This window comes from Hoplias malabaricus, chromosome 8 (genome assembly GCF_029633855.1).
Source record: "Hoplias malabaricus isolate fHopMal1 chromosome 8, fHopMal1.hap1, whole genome shotgun sequence".
Taxonomy (NCBI): Eukaryota; Metazoa; Chordata; class Actinopteri; order Characiformes; family Erythrinidae; genus Hoplias; species Hoplias malabaricus.
The window spans coordinates 22,453,951-22,476,241 of NC_089807.1; the positions used below are offsets into that span (position 1 = coordinate 22,453,951).

Here is a 22,291-nt window from a genome sequence, read left to right on the forward strand (position 1 = left end):
CTTTTAGGGAGGCAAGATAAAGTTTGAGAAATTTGAATGGAACAATGTAAATGATCCGTCACTGCCTTCAGCATATTGCACTCTGGCATGCCAGTGCATCTGCAGGCAGGCACCTGGCCATGATATCCGGCAGTGGCGCGAGGGAAAAGAAAAGTCTCCTTCGAGCCGGATTTGAACCAGCGACCTAAGGATCGCCTTATTAACAACTACAGTCCTCCGCTCTACCAACTGAGCTATCGAAGATGCTATGCTAAGGGGTCGGACTGAAAACTGACAAGTGCGTTTAGGACAGAGTCTCATGCACTCCTATGATTGTAGAGCGAGTACATCCGGCAAAAGCCTTGCCCTAGCCCCTGAACTTAATCCTATCTCCTTCCTTTCAGACGTAGCTGAAAACGGTGGCCCTGGTGGTCTAGTGGCTAGGATTCGGCGCTCTCACCGCTGCGGCCGGGTTCGATTCCCGGTCAGGGAAGTGTGTGCTTTCTTGCACACCAAGTCCACTACAAGACTCTGGAAGGTCCCCCCCCCCCACCCACATGCTGGGCTGTGTAGGTTGAAGGAATGTAAAGCGTCCTCCTTCTGCTACTTCCTTTTTTGCCAAACTTCTAAACGACACGTTGCTGCCTCATTCACCACCTCCACACACCCACACCAGCGTGGCTTTATGTTTTCAAGTCTGCAAGTCTTTTAGGGAGGCAAGATAAAGTTTGAGAAATTTGAATGGAACAATGTAAATGATCCGTCACTGCCTTCAGCATATTGCACTCTGGCATGCCAGTGCATCTGCAGGCAGGCACCTGGCCATGATATCCGGCAGTGGCGCGAGGGAAAAGAAAAGTCTCCTTCGAGCCGGATTTGAACCAGCGACCTAAGGATCGCCTTATTAACAACTACAGTCCTCCGCTCTACCAACTGAGCTATCGAAGATGCTATGCTAAGGGGTCGGACTGAAAACTGACAAGTGCGTTTAGGACAGAGTCTCATGCACTCCTATGATTGTAGAGCGAGTACATCCGGCAAAAGCCTTGCCCTAGCCCCTGAACTTAATCCTATCTCCTTCCTTTCAGACGTAGCTGAAAACGGTGGCCCTGGTGGTCTAGTGGCTAGGATTCGGCGCTCTCACCGCTGCGGCCGGGTTCGATTCCCGGTCAGGGAAGTGTGTGCTTTCTTGCACACCAAGTCCACTACAAGACTCTGGAAGGTCCCCCCCCCCCACCCACATGCTGGGCTGTGTAGGTTGAAGGAATGTAAAGCGTCCTCCTTCTGCTACTTCCTTTTTTGCCAAACTTCTAAACGACACGTTGCTGCCTCATTCACCACCTCCACACACCCACACCAGCGTGGCTTTATGTTTTCAAGTCTGCAAGTCTTTTAGGGAGGCAAGATAAAGTTTGAGAAATTTGAATGGAACAATGTAAATGATCCGTCACTGCCTTCAGCATATTGCACTCTGGCATGCCAGTGCATCTGCAGGCAGGCACCTGGCCATGATATCCCGCAGTGGCGCGAGGGAAAAGAAAAGTCTCCTTCGAGCCGGATTTGAACCAGCGACCTAAGGATCGCCTTATTAACAACTACAGTCCTCCGCTCTACCAACTGAGCTATCGAAGGTGCTATGCTAAGGGGTCGGACTGAAAACTGACAAGTGCGTTTAGGACAGAGTCTCATGCACTCCTATGATTGTAGAGCGAGTACATCCGGCAAAAGCCTTGCCCTAGCCCCTGAACTTAATCCTATCTCCTTCCTTTCAGACGTAGCTGAAAACGTTGGCCCTGGTGGTCTAGTGGCTAGGATTCGGCGCTCTCACCGCTGCGGTCGGGTTCGATTCCCGGTCAGGGAAGTGTGTGCTTTCTTGCACACCAAGTCCACTACAAGACTCTGGAAGGTCCCCCCCCCCCACCCACATGCTGGGCTGTGTAGGTTGAAGGAATGTAAAGCGTCCTCCTTCTGCTACTTCCTTTTTTGCCAAACTTCTAAACGACACGTTGCTGCCTCATTCACCACCTCCACACACCCACACCAGCGTGGCTTTATGTTTTCAAGTCTGCAAGTCTTTTAGGGAGGCAAGATAAAGTTTGAGAAATTTGAATGGAACAATGTAAATGATCCGTCACTGCCTTCAGCATATTGCACTCTGGCATGCCAGTGCATCTGCAGGCAGGCACCTGGCCATGATATCCCGCAGTGGCGCGAGGGAAAAGAAAAGTCTCCTTCAAGCCGGATTTGAACCAGCAACCTAAGGATCACCTTATTAACAACTACAGTCCTCCGCTCTACCAACTGAGCTATCGAAGGTGCTATGCTAAGGGGTCGGACTGAAAACTGACAAGTGCGTTTAGGACAGAGTCTCATGCACTCCTATGATTGTAGAGCGAGTACATCCGGCAAAAGCCTTGCCCTAGCCCCTGAACTTAATCCTATCTCCTTCCTTTCAGACGTAGCTGAAAACGTTGGCCCTGGTGGTCTAGTGGCTAGGATTCGGCGCTCTCACCGCTGCGGCCGGGTTCGATTCCCGGTCAGGGAAGTGTGTGCTTTCTTGCACACCAAGTCCACTACAAGACTCTGGAAGGTCCCCCCCCCACCCACATGCTGGGCTGTGTAGGTTGAAGGAATGTAAAGCGTCCTCCTTCTGCTACTTCCTTTTTTGCCAAACTTCTAAATGACACGTTGCTGCCTCATTCACCACCTCCACACACCCACACCAGCGTGGCTTTATGTTTTCAAGTCTGCAAGTCTTTTAGGGAGGCAAGATAAAGTTTGAGAAATTTGAATGGAACAATGTAAATGATCCGTCACTGCCTTCAGCATATTGCACTCTGGCATGCCAGTGCATCTGCAGGCAGGCACCTGGCCATGATATCCCGCAGTGGCGCGAGGGAAAAGAAAAGTCTCCTTCAAGCCGGATTTGAACCAGCAACCTAATGATCGCCTTATTAACAACTACAGTCCTCCGCTCTACCAACTGAGCTATCGAAGGTGCTATGCTAAGAGGTCGGACTGAAAACTGACAAGTGCGTTTAGGACAGAGTCTCATGCACTCCTATGATTGTAGAGCGAGTACATCTGGCAAAAGCCTTGCCCTAGCCCCTGAACTTAATCCTATCTCCTTCCTTTCAGACGTAGCTGAAAACGTTGGCCCTGGTGGTCTAGTGGCTAGGATTCGGCGCTCTCACCGCTGCGGCCGGGTTCGATTCCCGGTCAGGGAAGTGTGTGCTTTCTTGCACACCAAGTCCACTACAAGACTCTGGAAGGTCCCCCCCCCCACCCACATGCTGGGCTGTGTAGGTTGAAGGAATGTAAAGCGTCCTCCTTCTGCTACTTCCTTTTTTGCCAAACTTCTAAACGACACGTTGCTGCCTCATTCACCACCTCCACACACCCACACCAGCGTGGCTTTATGTTTTCAAGTCTGCAAGTCTTTTAGGGAGGCAAGATAAAGTTTGAGAAATTTGAATGGAACAATGTAAATGATCCGTCACTGCCTTCAGCATATTGCACTCTGGCATGCCAGTGCATCTGCAGGCAGGCACCTGGCCATGATATCCGGCAGTGGCGCGAGGGAAAAGAAAAGTCTCCTTCGAGCCGGATTTGAACCAGCGACCTAAGGATCGCCTTATTAACAACTACAGTCCTCCGCTCTACCAACTGAGCTATCGAAGATGCTATGCTAAGGGGTCGGACTGAAAACTGACAAGTGCGTTTAGGACAGAGTCTCATGCACTCCTATGATTGTAGAGCGAGTACATCCGGCAAAAGCCTTGCCCTAGCCCCTGAACTTAATCCTATCTCCTTCCTTTCAGACGTAGCTGAAAACGGTGGCCCTGGTGGTCTAGTGGCTAGGATTCGGCGCTCTCACCGCTGCGGCCGGGTTCGATTCCCGGTCAGGGAAGTGTGTGCTTTCTTGCACACCAAGTCCACTACAAGACTCTGGAAGGTCCCCCCCCCCACCCACATGCTGGGCTGTGTAGGTTGAAGGAATGTAAAGCGTCCTCCTTCTGCTACTTCCTTTTTTGCCAAACTTCTAAACGACACGTTGCTGCCTCATTCACCACCTCCACACACCCACACCAGCGTGGCTTTATGTTTTCAAGTCTGCAAGTCTTTTAGGGAGGCAAGATAAAGTTTGAGAAATTTGAATGGAACAATGTAAATGATCCGTCACTGCCTTCAGCATATTGCACTCTGGCATGCCAGTGCATCTGCAGGCAGGCACCTGGCCATGATATCCCGCAGTGGCGCGAGGGAAAAGAAAAGTCTCCTTCGAGCCGGATTTGAACCAGCGACCTAAGGATCGCCTTATTAACAACTACAGTCCTCCGCTCTACCAACTGAGCTATCGAAGGTGCTATGCTAAGGGGTCGGACTGAAAACTGACAAGTGCGTTTAGGACAGAGTCTCATGCACTCCTATGATTGTAGAGCGAGTACATCCGGCAAAAGCCTTGCCCTAGCCCCTGAACTTAATCCTATCTCCTTCCTTTCAGACGTAGCTGAAAACGTTGGCCCTGGTGGTCTAGTGGCTAGGATTCGGCGCTCTCACCGCTGCGGTCGGGTTCGATTCCCGGTCAGGGAAGTGTGTGCTTTCTTGCACACCAAGTCCACTACAAGACTCTGGAAGGTCCCCCCCCCCCACCCACATGCTGGGCTGTGTAGGTTGAAGGAATGTAAAGCGTCCTCCTTCTGCTACTTCCTTTTTTGCCAAACTTCTAAACGACACGTTGCTGCCTCATTCACCACCTCCACACACCCACACCAGCGTGGCTTTATGTTTTCAAGTCTGCAAGTCTTTTAGGGAGGCAAGATAAAGTTTGAGAAATTTGAATGGAACAATGTAAATGATCCGTCACTGCCTTCAGCATATTGCACTCTGGCATGCCAGTGCATCTGCAGGCAGGCACCTGGCCATGATATCCGGCAGTGGCGCGAGGGAAAAGAAAAGTCTCCTTCGAGCCGGATTTGAACCAGCGACTTAAGGATCGCCTTATTAACAACTACAGTCCTCCGCTCTACCAACTGAGCTATCGAAGATGCTATGCTAAGGGGTCGGACTGAAAACTGACAAGTGCGTTTAGGACAGAGTCTCATGCACTCCTATGATTGTAGAGCGAGTACATCCGGCAAAAGCCTTGCCCTAGCCCCTGAACTTAATCCTATCTCCTTCCTTTCAGACGTAGCTGAAAATGGTGGCCCTGGTGGTCTAGTGGCTAGGATTCGGCGCTCTCACCGCTGCGGCCGGGTTCGATTCCCGGTCAGGGAAGTGTGTGCTTTCTTGCACACCAAGTCCACTACAAGACTCTGGAAGGTCCCCCCCCCCACCCACATGCTGGGCTGTGTAGGTTGAAGGAATGTAAAGCGTCCTCCTTCTGCTACTTCCTTTTTTGCCAAACTTCTAAACGACACGTTGCTGCCTCATTCACCACCTCCACACACCCACACCAGCGTGGCTTTATGTTTTCAAGTCTGCAAGTCTTTTAGGGAGGCAAGATAAAGTTTGAGAAATTTGAATGGAACAATGTAAATGATCCGTCACTGCCTTCAGCATATTGCACTCTGGCATGCCAGTGCATCTGCAGGCAGGCACCTGGCCATGATATCCGGCAGTGGCGCGAGGGAAAAGAAAAGTCTCCTTCGAGCCGGATTTGAACCAGCGACCTAAGGATCGCCTTATTAACAACTACAGTCCTCCGCTCTACCAACTGAGCTATCGAAGATGCTATGCTAAGGGGTCGGACTGAAAACTGACAAGTGCGTTTAGGACAGAGTCTCATGCACTCCTATGATTGTAGAGCGAGTACATCCGGCAAAAGCCTTGCCCTAGCCCCTGAACTTAATCCTATCTCCTTCCTTTCAGACGTAGCTGAAAACGTTGGCCCTGGTGGTCTAGTGGCTAGGATTCGGCGCTCTCACCGCTGCGGTCGGGTTCGATTCCCGGTCAGGGAAGTGTGTGGTTTCTTGCACACCAAGTCCACTACAAGACTCTGGAAGGTCCCCCCCCCCCACCCACATGCTGGGCTGTGTAGGTTGAAGGAATGTAAAGCGTCCTCCTTCTGCTACTTCCTTTTTTGCCAAACTTCTAAACGACACGTTGCTGCCTCATTCACCACCTCCACACACCCACACCAGCGTGGCTTTATGTTTTCAAGTCTGCAAGTCTTTTAGGGAGGCAAGATAAAGTTTGAGAAATTTGAATGGAACAATGTAAATGATCCGTCACTGCCTTCAGCATATTGCACTCTGGCATGCCAGTGCATCTGCAGGCAGGCACCTGGCCATGATATCCGGCAGTGGCGCGAGGGAAAAGAAAAGTCTCCTTCGAGCCGGATTTGAACCAGCGACTTAAGGATCGCCTTATTAACAACTACAGTCCTCCGCTCTACCAACTGAGCTATCGAAGATGCTATGCTAAGGGGTCGGACTGAAAACTGACAAGTGCGTTTAGGACAGAGTCTCATGCACTCCTATGATTGTAGAGCGAGTACATCCGGCAAAAGCCTTGCCCTAGCCCCTGAACTTAATCCTATCTCCTTCCTTTCAGACGTAGCTGAAAACGGTGGCCCTGGTGGTCTAGTGGCTAGGATTCGGCGCTCTCACCGCTGCGGCCGGGTTCGATTCCCGGTCAGGGAAGTGTGTGCTTTCTTGCACACCAAGTCCACTACAAGACTCTGGAAGGTCCCCCCCCCCCACCCACATGCTGGGCTGTGTAGGTTGAAGGAATGTAAAGCGTCCTCCTTCTGCTACTTCCTTTTTTGCCAAACTTCTAAACGACACGTTGCTGCCTCATTCACCACCTCCACACACCCACACCAGCGTGGCTTTATGTTTTCAAGTCTGCAAGTCTTTTAGGGAGGCAAGATAAAGTTTGAGAAATTTGAATGGAACAATGTAAATGATCCGTCACTGCCTTCAGCATATTGCACTCTGGCATGCCAGTGCATCTGCAGGCAGGCACCTGGCCATGATATCCCGCAGTGGCGCGAGGGAAAAGAAAAGTCTCCTTCGAGCCGGATTTGAACCAGCGACCTAAGGATCGCCTTATTAACAACTACAGTCATCCGCTCTACCAACTGAGCTATCGAAGGTGCTATGCTAAGGGGTCGGACTGAAAACTGACAAGTGCGTTTAGGACAGAGTCTCATGCACTCCTATGATTGTAGAGCGAGTACATCCGGCAAAAGCCTTGCCCTAGCCCCTGAACTTAATCCTATCTCCTTCCTTTCAGACGTAGCTGAAAACGTTGGCCCTGGTGGTCTAGTGGCTAGGATTCGGCGCTCTCACCGCTGCGGTCGGGTTCGATTCCCGGTCAGGGAAGTGTGTGGTTTCTTGCACACCAAGTCCACTACAAGACTCTGGAAGGTCCCCCCCCCCCACCCACATGCTGGGCTGTGTAGGTTGAAGGAATGTAAAGCGTCCTCCTTCTGCTACTTCCTTTTTTGCCAAACTTCTAAACGACACGTTGCTGCCTCATTCACCACCTCCACACACCCACACCAGCGTGGCTTTATGTTTTCAAGTCTGCAAGTCTTTTAGGGAGGCAAGATAAAGTTTGAGAAATTTGAATGGAACAATGTAAATGATCCGTCACTGCCTTCAGCATATTGCACTCTGGCATGCCAGTGCATCTGCAGGCAGGCACCTGGCCATGATATCCCGCAGTGGCGCGAGGGAAAAGAAAAGTCTCCTTCGAGCCGGATTTGAACCAGCGACCTAAGGATCGCCTTATTAACAACTACAGTCCTCCACTCTACCAACTGAGCTATCGAAGGTGCTATGCTAAGGGGTCGGACTGAAAACTGACAAGTGCGTTTAGGACAGAGTCTCATGCACTCCTATGATTGTAGAGCGAGTACATCCGGCAAAAGCCTTGCCCTAGCCCCTGAACTTAATCCTATCTCCTTCCTTTCAGACGTAGCTGAAAACGGTGGCCCTGGTGGTCTAGTGGCTAGGATTCGGCGCTCTCACCGCTGCGGTCGGGTTCGATTCCCGGTCAGGGAAGTGTGTGCTTTCTTGCACACCAAGTCCACTACAAGACTCTGGAAGGTCCCCCCCCCACCCACATGCTGGGCTGTGTAGGTTGAAGGAATGTAAAGCGTCCTCCTTCTGCTACTTCCTTTTTTGCCAAACTTCTAAATGACACGTTGCTGCCTCATTCACCACCTCCACACACCCACACCAGCGTGGCTTTATGTTTTCAAGTCTGCAAGTCTTTTAGGGAGGCAAGATAAAGTTTGAGAAATTTGAATGGAACAATGTAAATGATCCGTCACTGCCTTCAGCATATTGCACTCTGGCATGCCAGTGCATCTGCAGGCAGGCACCTGGCCATGATATCCCGCAGTGGCGCGAGGGAAAAGAAAAGTCTCCTTCAAGCCGGATTTGAACCAGCAACCTAATGATCGCCTTATTAACAACTACAGTCCTCCGCTCTACCAACTGAGCTATCGAAGGTGCTATGCTAAGGGGTCGGACTGAAAACTGACAAGTGCGTTTAGGACAGAGTCTCATGCACTCCTATGATTGTAGAGCGAGTACATCTGGCAAAAGCCTTGCCCTAGCCCCTGAACTTAATCCTATCTCCTTCCTTTCAGACGTAGCTGAAAACGTTGGCCCTGGTGGTCTAGTGGCTAGGATTCGGCGCTCTCACCGCTGCGGCCGGGTTCGATTCCCGGTCAGGGAAGTGTGTGCTTTCTTGCACACCAAGTCCACTACAAGACTCTGGAAGGTCCCCCCCCCCACCCACATGCTGGGCTGTGTAGGTTGAAGGAATGTAAAGCGTCCTCCTTCTGCTACTTCCTTTTTTGCCAAACTTCTAAACGACACGTTGCTGCCTCATTCACCACCTCCACACACCCACACCAGCGTGGCTTTATGTTTTCAAGTCTGCAAGTCTTTTAGGGAGGCAAGATAAAGTTTGAGAAATTTGAATGGAACAATGTAAATGATCCGTCACTGCCTTCAGCATATTGCACTCTGGCATGCCAGTGCATCTGCAGGCAGGCACCTGGCCATGATATCCGGCAGTGGCGCGAGGGAAAAGAAAAGTCTCCTTCGAGCCGGATTTGAACCAGCGACCTAAGGATCGCCTTATTAACAACTACAGTCCTCCGCTCTACCAACTGAGCTATCGAAGATGCTATGCTAAGGGGTCGGACTGAAAACTGACAAGTGCGTTTAGGACAGAGTCTCATGCACTCCTATGATTGTAGAGCGAGTACATCCGGCAAAAGCCTTGCCCTAGCCCCTGAACTTAATCCTATCTCCTTCCTTTCAGACGTAGCTGAAAACGTTGGCCCTGGTGGTCTAGTGGCTAGGATTCGGCGCTCTCACCGCTGCGGTCGGGTTCGATTCCCGGTCAGGGAAGTGTGTGGTTTCTTGCACACCAAGTCCACTACAAGACTCTGGAAGGTCCCCCCCCCCCACCCACATGCTGGGCTGTGTAGGTTGAAGGAATGTAAAGCGTCCTCCTTCTGCTACTTCCTTTTTTGCCAAACTTCTAAACGACACGTTGCTGCCTCATTCACCACCTCCACACACCCACACCAGCGTGGCTTTATGTTTTCAAGTCTGCAAGTCTTTTAGGGAGGCAAGATAAAGTTTGAGAAATTTGAATGGAACAATGTAAATGATCCGTCACTGCCTTCAGCATATTGCACTCTGGCATGCCAGTGCATCTGCAGGCAGGCACCTGGCCATGATATCCCGCAGTGGCGCGAGGGAAAAGAAAAGTCTCCTTCGAGCCGGATTTGAACCAGCGACCTAAGGATCGCCTTATTAACAACTACAGTCCTCCACTCTACCAACTGAGCTATCGAAGGTGCTATGCTAAGGGGTCGGACTGAAAACTGACAAGTGCGTTTAGGACAGAGTCTCATGCACTCCTATGATTGTAGAGCGAGTACATCCGGCAAAAGCCTTGCCCTAGCCCCTGAACTTAATCCTATCTCCTTCCTTTCAGACGTAGCTGAAAACGGTGGCCCTGGTGGTCTAGTGGCTAGGATTCGGCGCTCTCACCGCTGCGGTCGGGTTCGATTCCCGGTCAGGGAAGTGTGTGCTTTCTTGCACACCAAGTCCACTACAAGACTCTGGAAGGTCCCCCCCCCACCCACATGCTGGGCTGTGTAGGTTGAAGGAATGTAAAGCGTCCTCCTTCTGCTACTTCCTTTTTTGCCAAACTTCTAAATGACACGTTGCTGCCTCATTCACCACCTCCACACACCCACACCAGCGTGGCTTTATGTTTTCAAGTCTGCAAGTCTTTTAGGGAGGCAAGATAAAGTTTGAGAAATTTGAATGGAACAATGTAAATGATCCGTCACTGCCTTCAGCATATTGCACTCTGGCATGCCAGTGCATCTGCAGGCAGGCACCTGGCCATGATATCCGGCAGTGGCGCGAGGGAAAAGAAAAGTCTCCTTCGAGCCGGATTTGAACCAGCGACCTAAGGATCGCCTTATTAACAACTACAGTCCTCCGCTCTACCAACTGAGCTATCGAAGATGCTATGCTAAGGGGTCGGACTGAAAACTGACAAGTGCGTTTAGGACAGAGTCTCATGCACTCCTATGATTGTAGAGCGAGTACATCCGGCAAAAGCCTTGCCCTAGCCCCTGAACTTAATCCTATCTCCTTCCTTTCAGACGTAGCTGAAAACGGTGGCCCTGGTGGTCTAGTGGCTAGGATTCGGCGCTCTCACCGCTGCGGCCGGGTTCGATTCCCGGTCAGGGAAGTGTGTGCTTTCTTGCACACCAAGTCCACTACAAGACTCTGGAAGGTCCCCCCCCCCCACCCACATGCTGGGCTGTGTAGGTTGAAGGAATGTAAAGCGTCCTCCTTCTGCTACTTCCTTTTTTGCCAAACTTCTAAACGACACGTTGCTGCCTCATTCACCACCTCCACACACCCACACCAGCGTGGCTTTATGTTTTCAAGTCTGCAAGTCTTTTAGGGAGGCAAGATAAAGTTTGAGAAATTTGAATGGAACAATGTAAATGATCCGTCACTGCCTTCAGCATATTGCACTCTGGCATGCCAGTGCATCTGCAGGCAGGCACCTGGCCATGATATCCCGCAGTGGCGCGAGGGAAAAGAAAAGTCTCCTTCGAGCCGGATTTGAACCAGCGACCTAAGGATCGCCTTATTAACAACTACAGTCCTCCGCTCTACCAACTGAGCTATCGAAGGTGCTATGCTAAGGGGTCGGACTGAAAACTGACAAGTGCGTTTAGGACAGAGTCTCATGCACTCCTATGATTGTAGAGCGAGTACATCCGGCAAAAGCCTTGCCCTAGCCCCTGAACTTAATCCTATCTCCTTCCTTTCAGACGTAGCTGAAAACGTTGGCCCTGGTGGTCTAGTGGCTAGGATTCGGCGCTCTCACCGCTGCGGTCGGGTTCGATTCCCGGTCAGGGAAGTGTGTGCTTTCTTGCACACCAAGTCCACTACAAGACTCTGGAAGGTCCCCCCCCCCCACCCACATGCTGGGCTGTGTAGGTTGAAGGAATGTAAAGCGTCCTCCTTCTGCTACTTCCTTTTTTGCCAAACTTCTAAACGACACGTTGCTGCCTCATTCACCACCTCCACACACCCACACCAGCGTGGCTTTATGTTTTCAAGTCTGCAAGTCTTTTAGGGAGGCAAGATAAAGTTTGAGAAATTTGAATGGAACAATGTAAATGATCCGTCACTGCCTTCAGCATATTGCACTCTGGCATGCCAGTGCATCTGCAGGCAGGCACCTGGCCATGATATCCCGCAGTGGCGCGAGGGAAAAGAAAAGTCTCCTTCGAGCCGGATTTGAACCAGCGACCTAAGGATCGCCTTATTAACAACTACAGTCCTCCGCTCTACCAACTGAGCTATCGAAGGTGCTATGCTAAGGGGTCGGACTGAAAACTGACAAGTGCGTTTAGGACAGAGTCTCATGCACTCCTATGATTGTAGAGCGAGTACATCCGGCAAAAGCCTTGCCCTAGCCCCTGAACTTAATCCTATCTCCTTCCTTTCAGACGTAGCTGAAAACGTTGGCCCTGGTGGTCTAGTGGCTAGGATTCGGCGCTCTCACCGCTGCGGTCGGGTTCGATTCCCGGTCAGGGAAGTGTGTGCTTTCTTGCACACCAAGTCCACTACAAGACTCTGGAAGGTCCCCCCCCCCCACCCACATGCTGGGCTGTGTAGGTTGAAGGAATGTAAAGCGTCCTCCTTCTGCTACTTCCTTTTTTGCCAAACTTCTAAACGACACGTTGCTGCCTCATTCACCACCTCCACACACCCACACCAGCGTGGCTTTATGTTTTCAAGTCTGCAAGTCTTTTAGGGAGGCAAGATAAAGTTTGAGAAATTTGAATGGAACAATGTAAATGATCCGTCACTGCCTTCAGCATATTGCACTCTGGCATGCCAGTGCATCTGCAGGCAGGCACCTGGCCATGATATCCCGCAGTGGCGCGAGGGAAAAGAAAAGTCTCCTTCGAGCCGGATTTGAACCAGCGACCTAAGGATCGCCTTATTAACAACTACAGTCCTCCACTCTACCAACTGAGCTATCGAAGGTGCTATGCTAAGGGGTCGGACTGAAAACTGACAAGTGCGTTTAGGACAGAGTCTCATGCACTCCTATGATTGTAGAGCGAGTACATCCGGCAAAAGCCTTGCCCTAGCCCCTGAACTTAATCCTATCTCCTTCCTTTCAGACGTAGCTGAAAACGGTGGCCCTGGTGGTCTAGTGGCTAGGATTCGGCGCTCTCACCGCTGCGGTCGGGTTCGATTCCCGGTCAGGGAAGTGTGTGCTTTCTTGCACACCAAGTCCACCACAAGACTCTGGAAGGTCCCCCCCCCCCCCACCCACATGCTGGGCTGTGTAGGTTGAAGGAATGTAAAGCGTCCTCCTTCTGCTACTTCCTTTTTTGCCAAACTTCTAAACGACACGTTGCTGCCTCATTCACCACCTCCACACACCCACACCAGCGTGGCTTTATGTTTTCAAGTCTGCAAGTCTTTTAGGGAGGCAAGATAAAGTTTGAGAAATTTGAATGGAACAATGTAAATGATCCGTCACTGCCTTCAGCATATTGCACTCTGGCATGCCAGTGCATCTGCAGGCAGGCACCTGGCCATGATATCCCGCAGTGGCGCGAGGGAAAAGAAAAGTCTCCTTCGAGCCGGATTTGAACCAGCGACCTAAGGATCGCCTTATTAACAACTACAGTCCTCCGCTCTACCAACTGAGCTATCGAAGGTGCTATGCTAAGGGGTCAGACTGAAAACTGACAAGTGCGTTTAGGACAGAGTCTCATGCACTCCTATGATTGTAGAGCGAGTACATCCGGCAAAAGCCTTGCCCTAGCCCCTGAACTTAATCCTATCTCCTTCCTTTCAGACGTAGCTGAAAACGGTGGCCCTGGTGGTCTAGTGGCTAGGATTCGGCGCTCTCACCGCTGCGGCCGGGTTCGATTCCCGGTCAGGGAAGTGTGTGCTTTCTTGCACACCAAGTCCACTACAAGACTCTGGAAGGTCCCCCCCCCCACCCACATGCTGGGCTGTGTAGGTTGAAGGAATGTAAAGCGTCCTCCTTCTGCTACTTCCTCTTTTGCCAAACTTCTAAACGACACGTTGCTGCCTCATTCACCACCTCCACACACCCACACCAGCGTGGCTTTATGTTTTCAAGTCTGCAAGTCTTTTAGGGAGGCAAGATAAAGTTTGAGAAATTTGAATGGAACAATGTAAATGATCCGTCACTGCCTTCAGCATATTGCACTCTGGCATGCCAGTGCATCTGCAGGCAGGCACCTGGCCATGATATCCCGCAGTGGCGCGAGGGAAAAGAAAAGTCTCCTTCAAGCCGGATTTGAACCAGCAACCTAAGGATCGCCTTGTTAACAACTACAGTCCTCCGCTCTACCAACTGAGCTATCGAAGGTGCTATGCTAAGGGGTTGGACTGAAAACTGACAAGTGCGTTTAGGACAGAGTCTCATGCACTCCTATGATTGTAGAGCGAGTACATCCGGCAAAAGCCTTGCCCTAGTCCCTGAACTTAATCCTATCTCCTTCCTTTCAGACGTAGCTGAAAACGGTGGCCCTGGTGGTCTAGTGGCTAGGATTCGGCGCTCTCACCGCTGCGGCCGGGTTCGATTCCCGGTCAGGGAAGTGTGTGCTTTCTTGCACACCAAGTCCACTACAAGACTCTGGAAGGTCCCCCCCCCCCCCCACCCACATGCTGGGCTGTGTAGGTTGAAGGAATGTAAAGCGTCCTCCTTCTGCTACTTCCTTTTTTGCCAAACTTCTAAACGACACGTTGCTGCCTCATTCACCACCTCCACACACCCACACCAGCGTGGCTTTATGTTTTCAAGTCTGCAAGTCTTTTAGGGAGGCAAGATAAAGTTTGAGAAATTTGAATGGAACAATGTAAATGATCCGTCACTGCCTTCAGCATATTGCACTCTGGCATGCCAGTGCATCTGCAGGCAGGCACCTGGCCATGATATCCCGCAGTGGCGCGAGGGAAAAGAAAAGTCTCCTTCGAGCCGGATTTGAACCAGCGACCTAAGGATCGCCTTATTAACAACTACAGTCCTCCGCTCTACCAACTGAGCTATCGAAGGTGCTATGCTAAGGGGTCGGACTGAAAACTGACAAGTGCGTTTAGGACAGAGTCTCATGCACTCCTATGATTGTAGAGCGAGTACATCCGGCAAAAGCCTTGCCCTAGCCCCTGAACTTAATCCTATCTCCTTCCTTTCAGACGTAGCTGAAAACGGTGGCCCTGGTGGTCTAGTGGCTAGGATTCGGCGCTCTCACCGCTGCGGCCGGGTTCGATTCCCGGTCAGGGAAGTGTGTGCTTTCTTGCACACCAAGTCCACTACAAGACTCTGGAAGGTCCCCCCCCCCCACCCACATGCTGGGCTGTGTAGGTTGAAGGAATGTAAAGCGTCCTCCTTCTGCTACTTCCTTTTTTGCCAAACTTCTAAACGACACGTTGCTGCCTCATTCACCACCTCCACACACCCACACCAGCGTGGCTTTATGTTTTCAAGTCTGCAAGTCTTTTAGGGAGGCAAGATAAAGTTTGAGAAATTTGAATGGAACAATGTAAATGATCCGTCACTGCCTTCAGCATATTGCACTCTGGCATGCCAGTGCATCTGCAGGCAGGCACCTGGCCATGATATCCCGCAGTGGCGCGAGGGAAAAGAAAAGTCTCCTTCGAGCCGGATTTGAACCAGCGACCTAAGGATCGCCTTATTAACAACTACAGTCCTCCGCTCTACCAACTGAGCTATCGAAGGTGCTATGCTAAGGGGTCGGACTGAAAACTGACAAGTGCGTTTAGGACAGAGTCTCATGCACTCCTATGATTGTAGAGCGAGTACATCCGGCAAAAGCCTTGCCCTAGCCCCTGAACTTAATCCTATCTCCTTCCTTTCAGACGTAGCTGAAAACGGTGGCCCTGGTGGTCTAGTGGCTAGGATTACCAACTGAGCTATCGAAGGTGCTATGCTAAGGGGTCGGACTGAAAACTCACAAGTGCGTTTAGGACAGAGTCTCATGCACTCCTATGATTGTAGAGCGCGTACATCCGGCAAAAGCCTTGCCCTAGCCCCTGAACTTAATCCTATCTCCTTCCTTTCAGACGTAGCTGAAAACGGTGGCCCTGGTGGTCTAGTGGCTAGGATTCGGCGCTCTCACCGCTGCGGCCGGGTTCGATTCCCGGTCAGGGAAGTGTGTGCTTTCTTGCACACCAAGTCCACTACAAGACTCTGGAAGGTCCCCCCCCCCACCCACATGCTGGGCTGTGTAGGTTGAAGGAATGTAAAGCGTCCTCCTTCTGCTACTTCCTTTTTTGCCAAACTTCTAAACGACACGTTCCTGCCTCATTCACCACCTCCACACACCCACACCAGCGTGGCTTTATGTTTTCAAGTCTGCAAGTCTTTTAGGGAGGCAAGATAAAGTTTGAGAAATTTGAATGGAACAATGTAAATGATCCGTCACTGCCTTCAGCATATTGCACTCTGGCATGCCAGTGCATCTGCAGGCAGGCACCTGGCCATGATATCCCGCAGTGGCACGAGGGAAAAGAAAAGTTTCCTTCGAGCTGGATTTGAACCAGTGACCTAAGGATCACCTTTATAACAACTACAGTCCTCCACTCTACCAACTGAGCTATCGAAGGTGGTATGCTAAAGGGTCGGACTGAAAACTGACAAGTGCGTTTAGGACAGAGTCTCATGCACTCCTATGATTGTAGAGCGAGTACATCCGGCAAAAGCCTTGCCCTAGCCCCTGAACTTAATCCTATCTCCTTCCTTTCAGACGTAGCTGAAAACGTTGGCCCTGGTGGTCTAGTGGCTAGGATTCGGCGCTCTCACCGCTGCGGCCGGGTTCGATTCCCGGTCAGGGAAGTGTGTGCTTTCTTGCACACCAAGTCCACCACAAGACTCTGGAAGGTCCCCCCCCCCCCACCCACATGCTGGGCTGTGTAGGTTGAAGGAATGTAAAGCGTCCTCCTTCTGCTACTTCCTTTTTTGCCAAACTTCTAAACGACACGTTGCTGCCTCATTCACCACCTCCACACACCCACACCAGCGTGGCTTTATGTTTTCAAGTCTGCAAGTCTTTTAGGGAGGCAAGATAAAGTTTGAGAAATTTGAATGGAACAATGTAAATGATCCGTCACTGCCTTCAGCATATTGCACTCTGGCATGCCAGTGCATCTGCAGGCAGGCACCTGGCCATGATATCCCGCAGTGGCGCGAGGGAAAAGAAAAGTCTCCTTCGAGCCGGATTTGAACCAGCGACCTAAGGATCACCTTATTAACAACTACAGTCCTCCGCTCTACCAACTGAGCTATCGAAGGTGCTATGCTAAGGGGTCGGACTGAAAACTGACAAGTGCGTTTAGGACAGAGTCTCATGCACTCCTATGATTGTAGAGCGAGTACATCCGGCAAAAGCCTTGCCCTAGCCCCTGAACTTAATCCTATCTCCTTCCTTTCAGACGTAGCTGAAAACGTTGGCCCTGGTGGTCTAGTGGCTAGGATTTGGCGCTCTCACCGCTGCGGCCGGGTTCGATTCCCGGTCAGGGAAGTGTGTGCTTTCTTGCACACCAAGTCCACTACAAGACTCTGGAAGGTCCCCCCCCCCACCCACATGCTGGGCTGTGTAGGTTGAAGGAATGTAAAGCGTCCTCCTTCTGCTACTTCCTTTTTTGCCAAACTTCTAAACGACACGTTGCTGCCTCATTCACCACCTCCACACACCCACACCAGCGTGGCTTTATGTTTTCAAGTCTGCAAGTCTTTTAGGGAGGCAAGATAAAGTTTGAGAAATTTGAATGGAACAATGTAAATGATCCGTCACTGCCTTCAGCATATTGCACTCTGGCATGCCAGTGCATCTGCAGGCAGGCACCTGGCCATGATATCCCGCAGTGGCACGAGGGAAAAGAAAAGTTTCCTTCGAGCTGGATTTGAACCAGTGACCTAAGGATCACCTTTATAACAACTACAGTCCTCCACTCTACCAACTGAGCTATCGAAGGTGGTATGCTAAAGGGTCGGACTGAAAACTGACAAGTGCGTTTAGGACAGAGTCTCATGCACTCCTATGATTGTAGAGCGAGTACATCCGGCAAAAGCCTTGCCCTAGCCCCTGAACTTAATCCTATCTCCTTCCTTTCAGACGTAGCTGAAAACGTTGGCCCTGGTGGTCTAGTGGCTAGGATTCGGCGCTCTCACCGCTGCGGCCGGGTTCGATTCCCGGTCAGGGAAGTGTGTGCTTTCTTGCACACCAAGTCCACTACAAGACTCTGGAAGGTCCCCCCCCCCACCCACATGCTGGGCTGTGTAGGTTGAAGGAATGTAAAGCGTCCTCCTTCTGCTACTTCCTTTTTTGCCAAACTTCTAAACGACACGTTCCTGCCTCATTCACCACCTCCACACACCCACACCAGCGTGGCTTTATGTTTTCAAGTCTGCAAGTCTTTTAGGGAGGCAAGATAAAGTTTGAGAAATTTGAATGGAACAATGTAAATGATCCGTCACTGCCTTCAGCATATTGCACTCTGGCATGCCAGTGCATCTGCAGGCAGGCACCTGGCCATGATATCCCGCAGTGGCACGAGGGAAAAGAAAAGTTTCCTTCGAGCTGGATTTGAACCAGTGACCTAAGGATCACCTTTATAACAACTACAGTCCTCCACTCTACCAACTGAGCTATCGAAGGTGGTATGCTAAAGGGTCGGACTGAAAACTGACAAGTGCGTTTAGGACAGAGTCTCATGCACTCCTATGATTGTAGAGCGAGTACATCCGGCAAAAGCCTTGCCCTAGCCCCTGAACTTAATCCTATCTCCTTCCTTTCAGACGTAGCTGAAAACGTTGGCCCTGGTGGTCTAGTGGCTAGGATTCGGCGCTCTCACCGCTGCGGCCGGGTTCGATTCCCGGTCAGGGAAGTGTGTGCTTTCTTGCACACCAAGTCCACCACAAGACTCTGGAAGGTCCCCCCCCCCCCACCCACATGCTGGGCTGTGTAGGTTGAAGGAATGTAAAGCGTCCTCCTTCTGCTACTTCCTTTTTTGCCAAACTTCTAAACGACACGTTGCTGCCTCATTCACCACCTCCACACACCCACACCAGCGTGGCTTTATGTTTTCAAGTCTGCAAGTCTTTTAGGGAGGCAAGATAAAGTTTGAGAAATTTGAATGGAACAATGTAAATGATCCGTCACTGCCTTCAGCATATTGCACTCTGGCATGCCAGTGCATCTGCAGGCAGGCACCTGGCCATGATATCCCGCAGTGGCGCGAGGGAAAAGAAAAGTCTCCTTCGAGCCGGATTTGAACCAGCGACCTAAGGATCGCCTTATTAACAACTACAGTCCTCCGCTCTACCAACTGAGCTATCGAAGGTGCTATGCTAAGGGGTCGGACTGAAAACTGACAAGTGCGTTTAGGACAGAGTCTCATGCACTCCTATGATTGTAGAGCGAGTACATCCGGCAAAAGCCTTGCCCTAGCCCCTGAACTTAATCCTATCTCCTTCCTTTCAGACGTAGCTGAAAACGTTGGCCCTGGTGGTCTAGTGGCTAGGATTTGGCGCTCTCACCGCTGCGGCCGGGTTCGATTCCCGGTCAGGGAAGTGTGTGCTTTCTTGCACACCAAGTCCACTACAAGACTCTGGAAGGTCCCCCCCCCCACCCACATGCTGGGCTGTGTAGGTTGAAGGAATGTAAAGCGTCCTCCTTCTGCTACTTCCTTTTTTGCCAAACTTCTAAACGACACGTTGCTGCCTCATTCACCACCTCCACACACCCACACCAGCGTGGCTTTATGTTTTCAAGTCTGCAAGTCTTTTAGGGAGGCAAGATAAAGTTTGAGAAATTTGAATGGAACAATGTAAATGATCCGTCACTGCCTTCAGCATATTGCACTCTGGCATGCCAGTGCATCTGCAGGCAGGCACCTGGCCATGATATCCCGCAGTGGCACGAGGGAAAAGAAAAGTTTCCTTCGAGCTGGATTTGAACCAGTGACCTAAGGATCACCTTTATAACAACTACAGTCCTCCACTCTACCAACTGAGCTATCGAAGGTGGTATGCTAAAGGGTCGGACTGAAAACTGACAAGTGCGTTTAGGACAGAGTCTCATGCACTCCTATGATTGTAGAGCGAGTACATCCGGCAAAAGCCTTGCCCTAGCCCCTGAACTTAATCCTATCTCCTTCCTTTCAGACGTAGCTGAAAACGTTGGCCCTGGTGGTCTAGTGGCTAGGATTCGGCGCTCTCACCGCTGCGGCCGGGTTCGATTCCCGGTCAGGGAAGTGTGTGCTTTCTTGCACACCAAGTCCACCACAAGACTCTGGAAGGTCCCCCCCCCCCCACCCACATGCTGGGCTGTGTAGGTTGAAGGAATGTAAAGCGTCCTCCTTCTGCTACTTCCTTTTTTGCCAAACTTCTAAACGACACGTTGCTGCCTCATTCACCACCTCCACACACCCACACCAGCGTGGCTTTATGTTTTCAAGTCTGCAAGTCTTTTAGGGAGGCAAGATAAAGTTTGAGAAATTTGAATGGAACAATGTAAATGATCCGTCACTGCCTTCAGCATATTGCACTCTGGCATGCCAGTGCATCTGCAGGCAGGCACCTGGCCATGATATCCCGCAGTGGCGCGAGGGAAAAGAAAAGTTTCCTTTGAGCCGGATTTGAACCAGCGACCTAAGGATTGCCTTATTAACAACTACAGTCCTCCGCTCTACCAACTGAGCTATCGAAGGTGCTATGCTAAGGGGTCGGACTGAAAACTGACAAGTGCGTTTAGGACAGAGTCTCATGCACTCCTATGATTGTAGAGCGAGTACATCCGGCAAAAGCCTTGCCCTAGCCCCTGAACTTAATCCTATCTCCTTCCTTTCAGACGTAGCTGAAAACGTTGGCCCTGGTGGTCTAGTGGCTAGGATTTGGCGCTCTCACCGCTGCGGCCGGGTTCGATTCCCGGTCAGGGAAGTGTGTGCTTTCTTGCACACCAAGTCCACTACAAGACTCTGGAAGGTCCCCCCCCCCACCCACATGCTGGGCTGTGTAGGTTGAAGGAATGTAAAGCGTCCTCCTTCTGCTACTTCCTTTTTTGCCAAACTTCTAAACGACACGTTGCTGCCTCATTCACCACCTCCACACACCCACACCAGCGTGGCTTTATGTTTTCAAGTCTGCAAGTCTTTTAGGGAGGCAAGATAAAGTTTGAGAAATTTGAATGGAACAATGTAAATGATCCGTCACTGCCTTCAGCATATTGCACTCTGGCATGCCAGTGCATCTGCAGGCAGGCACCTGGCCATGATATCCCGCAGTGGCGCGAGGGAAAAGAAAAGTCTCCTTCGAGCCGGATTTGAACCAGCGACCTAAGGATCGCCTTATTAACAACTACAGTCCTCCGCTCTACCAACTGAGCTATCGAAGGTGCTATGCTAAGGGGTCGGACTGAAAACTGACAAGTGCGTTTAGGACAGAGTCTCATGCACTCCTATGATTGTAGAGCGAGTACATCCGGCAAAAGCCTTGCCCTAGCCCCTGAACTTAATCCTATCTCCTTCCTTTCAGACGTAGCTGAAAACGTTGGCCCTGGTGGTCTAGTGGCTAGGATTCGGCGCTCTCACCGCTGCGGCCGGGTTCGATTCCCGGTCAGGGAAGTGTGTGCTTTCTTGCACACCAAGTCCACTACAAGACTCTGGAAGGTCCCCCCCCCACCCACATGCTGGGCTGTGTAGGTTGAAGGAATGTAAAGCGTCCTCCTTCTGCTACTTCCTTTTTTGCCAAACTTCTAAACGACACGTTGCTGCCTCATTCACCACCTCCACACACCCACACCAGCGTGGCTTTATGTTTTCAAGTCTGCAAGTCTTTTAGGGAGGCAAGATAAAGTTTGAGAAATTTGAATGGAACAATGTAAATGATCCGTCACTGCCTTCAGCATATTGCACTCTGGCATGCCAGTGCATCTGCAGGCAGGCACCTGGCCATGATATCCCGCAGTGGCGCGAGGGAAAAGAAAAGTTTCCTTCGAGCTGGATTTGAACCAGCGACCTAAGGATCGCCTTTATAACAACTACAGTCCTCCGCTCTACCAACTGAGCTATCGAAGGTGGTATGCTAAAGGGTCGGACTGAAAACTCACAAGTGCGTTTAGGACAGAGTCTCATGCACTCCTATGATTGTAGAGCGAGTACATCCGGCAAAAGCCTTGCCCTAGCCCCTGAACTTAATCCTATCTCCTTCCTTTCAGACGTAGCTGAAAACGTTGGCCCTGGTGGTCTAGTGGCTAGGATTCGGCGCTCTCACCGCTGCGGTCGGGTTCGATTCCAGGTCAGGGAAGTGTGTGCTTTCTTGCACACCAAGTCCACTACAAGACTCTGGAAGGTCCCCCCCCCCCCACCCACATGCTGGGCTGTGTAGGTTGAAGGAATGTAAAGCGTCCTCCTTCTGCTACTTCCTTTTTTGCCAAACTTCTAAACGACACGTTCCTGCCTCATTCACCACCTCCACACACCCACACCAGCGTGGCTTTATGTTTTCAAGTCTGCAAGTCTTTTAGGGAGGCAAGATAAAGTTTGAGAAATTTGAATGGAACAATGTAAATGATCCGTCACTGCCTTCAGCATATTGCACTCTGGCATGCCAGTGCATCTGCAGGCAGGCACCTGGCCATGATATCCCGCAGTGGCGCGAGGGAAAAGAAAAGTCTCCTTCGAGCCAGATTTGAACCAGCGACCTAAGGATCACCTTATTAACAACT

General features: G+C 51.0%; 14 non-coding genes across 14 annotated transcripts; all 14 read right to left on the reverse strand.

Annotated features, from left to right (window-relative positions):
- Nucleotides 1-1,524: 1,524 nt before the first annotated feature.
- Nucleotides 1,525-1,611, reverse strand: trnay-gua (transfer RNA tyrosine (anticodon GUA)). The gene is given in 2 exon segments: nt 1,525-1,560; nt 1,575-1,611. It is a non-coding gene; the product is annotated as a tRNA-Tyr (tRNA).
- Nucleotides 1,612-4,256: 2,645 nt separating this feature from the next.
- Nucleotides 4,257-4,343, reverse strand: trnay-gua (transfer RNA tyrosine (anticodon GUA)). Its single transcript is given in 2 exon segments — nt 4,257-4,292; nt 4,307-4,343. It is a non-coding gene; the product is annotated as a tRNA-Tyr (tRNA).
- Nucleotides 4,344-7,675: 3,332 nt separating this feature from the next.
- trnay-gua (transfer RNA tyrosine (anticodon GUA)) lies at nt 7,676-7,762 on the reverse strand. Its single transcript is given in 2 exon segments — nt 7,676-7,711; nt 7,726-7,762. It is a non-coding gene; the product is annotated as a tRNA-Tyr (tRNA).
- A 1,962-nt stretch (nt 7,763-9,724) lies between these two features.
- On the reverse strand, nt 9,725-9,811 carry trnay-gua (transfer RNA tyrosine (anticodon GUA)). Its single transcript is given in 2 exon segments — nt 9,725-9,760; nt 9,775-9,811. It is a non-coding gene; the product is annotated as a tRNA-Tyr (tRNA).
- A 1,279-nt stretch (nt 9,812-11,090) lies between these two features.
- On the reverse strand, nt 11,091-11,177 carry trnay-gua (transfer RNA tyrosine (anticodon GUA)). The gene is given in 2 exon segments: nt 11,091-11,126; nt 11,141-11,177. It is a non-coding gene; the product is annotated as a tRNA-Tyr (tRNA).
- A 597-nt stretch (nt 11,178-11,774) lies between these two features.
- Nucleotides 11,775-11,861, reverse strand: trnay-gua (transfer RNA tyrosine (anticodon GUA)). Its single transcript is given in 2 exon segments — nt 11,775-11,810; nt 11,825-11,861. It is a non-coding gene; the product is annotated as a tRNA-Tyr (tRNA).
- A 597-nt stretch (nt 11,862-12,458) lies between these two features.
- trnay-gua (transfer RNA tyrosine (anticodon GUA)) lies at nt 12,459-12,545 on the reverse strand. The gene is given in 2 exon segments: nt 12,459-12,494; nt 12,509-12,545. It is a non-coding gene; the product is annotated as a tRNA-Tyr (tRNA).
- Nucleotides 12,546-13,144: 599 nt separating this feature from the next.
- trnay-gua (transfer RNA tyrosine (anticodon GUA)) lies at nt 13,145-13,231 on the reverse strand. Its single transcript is given in 2 exon segments — nt 13,145-13,180; nt 13,195-13,231. It is a non-coding gene; the product is annotated as a tRNA-Tyr (tRNA).
- A 1,283-nt stretch (nt 13,232-14,514) lies between these two features.
- trnay-gua (transfer RNA tyrosine (anticodon GUA)) lies at nt 14,515-14,601 on the reverse strand. The gene is given in 2 exon segments: nt 14,515-14,550; nt 14,565-14,601. It is a non-coding gene; the product is annotated as a tRNA-Tyr (tRNA).
- Nucleotides 14,602-15,198: 597 nt separating this feature from the next.
- Nucleotides 15,199-15,285, reverse strand: trnay-gua (transfer RNA tyrosine (anticodon GUA)). Its single transcript is given in 2 exon segments — nt 15,199-15,234; nt 15,249-15,285. It is a non-coding gene; the product is annotated as a tRNA-Tyr (tRNA).
- Nucleotides 15,286-16,770: 1,485 nt separating this feature from the next.
- trnay-gua (transfer RNA tyrosine (anticodon GUA)) lies at nt 16,771-16,857 on the reverse strand. Its single transcript is given in 2 exon segments — nt 16,771-16,806; nt 16,821-16,857. It is a non-coding gene; the product is annotated as a tRNA-Tyr (tRNA).
- A 1,964-nt stretch (nt 16,858-18,821) lies between these two features.
- trnay-gua (transfer RNA tyrosine (anticodon GUA)) lies at nt 18,822-18,908 on the reverse strand. Its single transcript is given in 2 exon segments — nt 18,822-18,857; nt 18,872-18,908. It is a non-coding gene; the product is annotated as a tRNA-Tyr (tRNA).
- A 1,964-nt stretch (nt 18,909-20,872) lies between these two features.
- trnay-gua (transfer RNA tyrosine (anticodon GUA)) lies at nt 20,873-20,959 on the reverse strand. Its single transcript is given in 2 exon segments — nt 20,873-20,908; nt 20,923-20,959. It is a non-coding gene; the product is annotated as a tRNA-Tyr (tRNA).
- Nucleotides 20,960-21,554: 595 nt separating this feature from the next.
- trnay-gua (transfer RNA tyrosine (anticodon GUA)) lies at nt 21,555-21,641 on the reverse strand. Its single transcript is given in 2 exon segments — nt 21,555-21,590; nt 21,605-21,641. It is a non-coding gene; the product is annotated as a tRNA-Tyr (tRNA).
- Between the last annotated feature and the right edge of the window lie 650 nt (nt 21,642-22,291).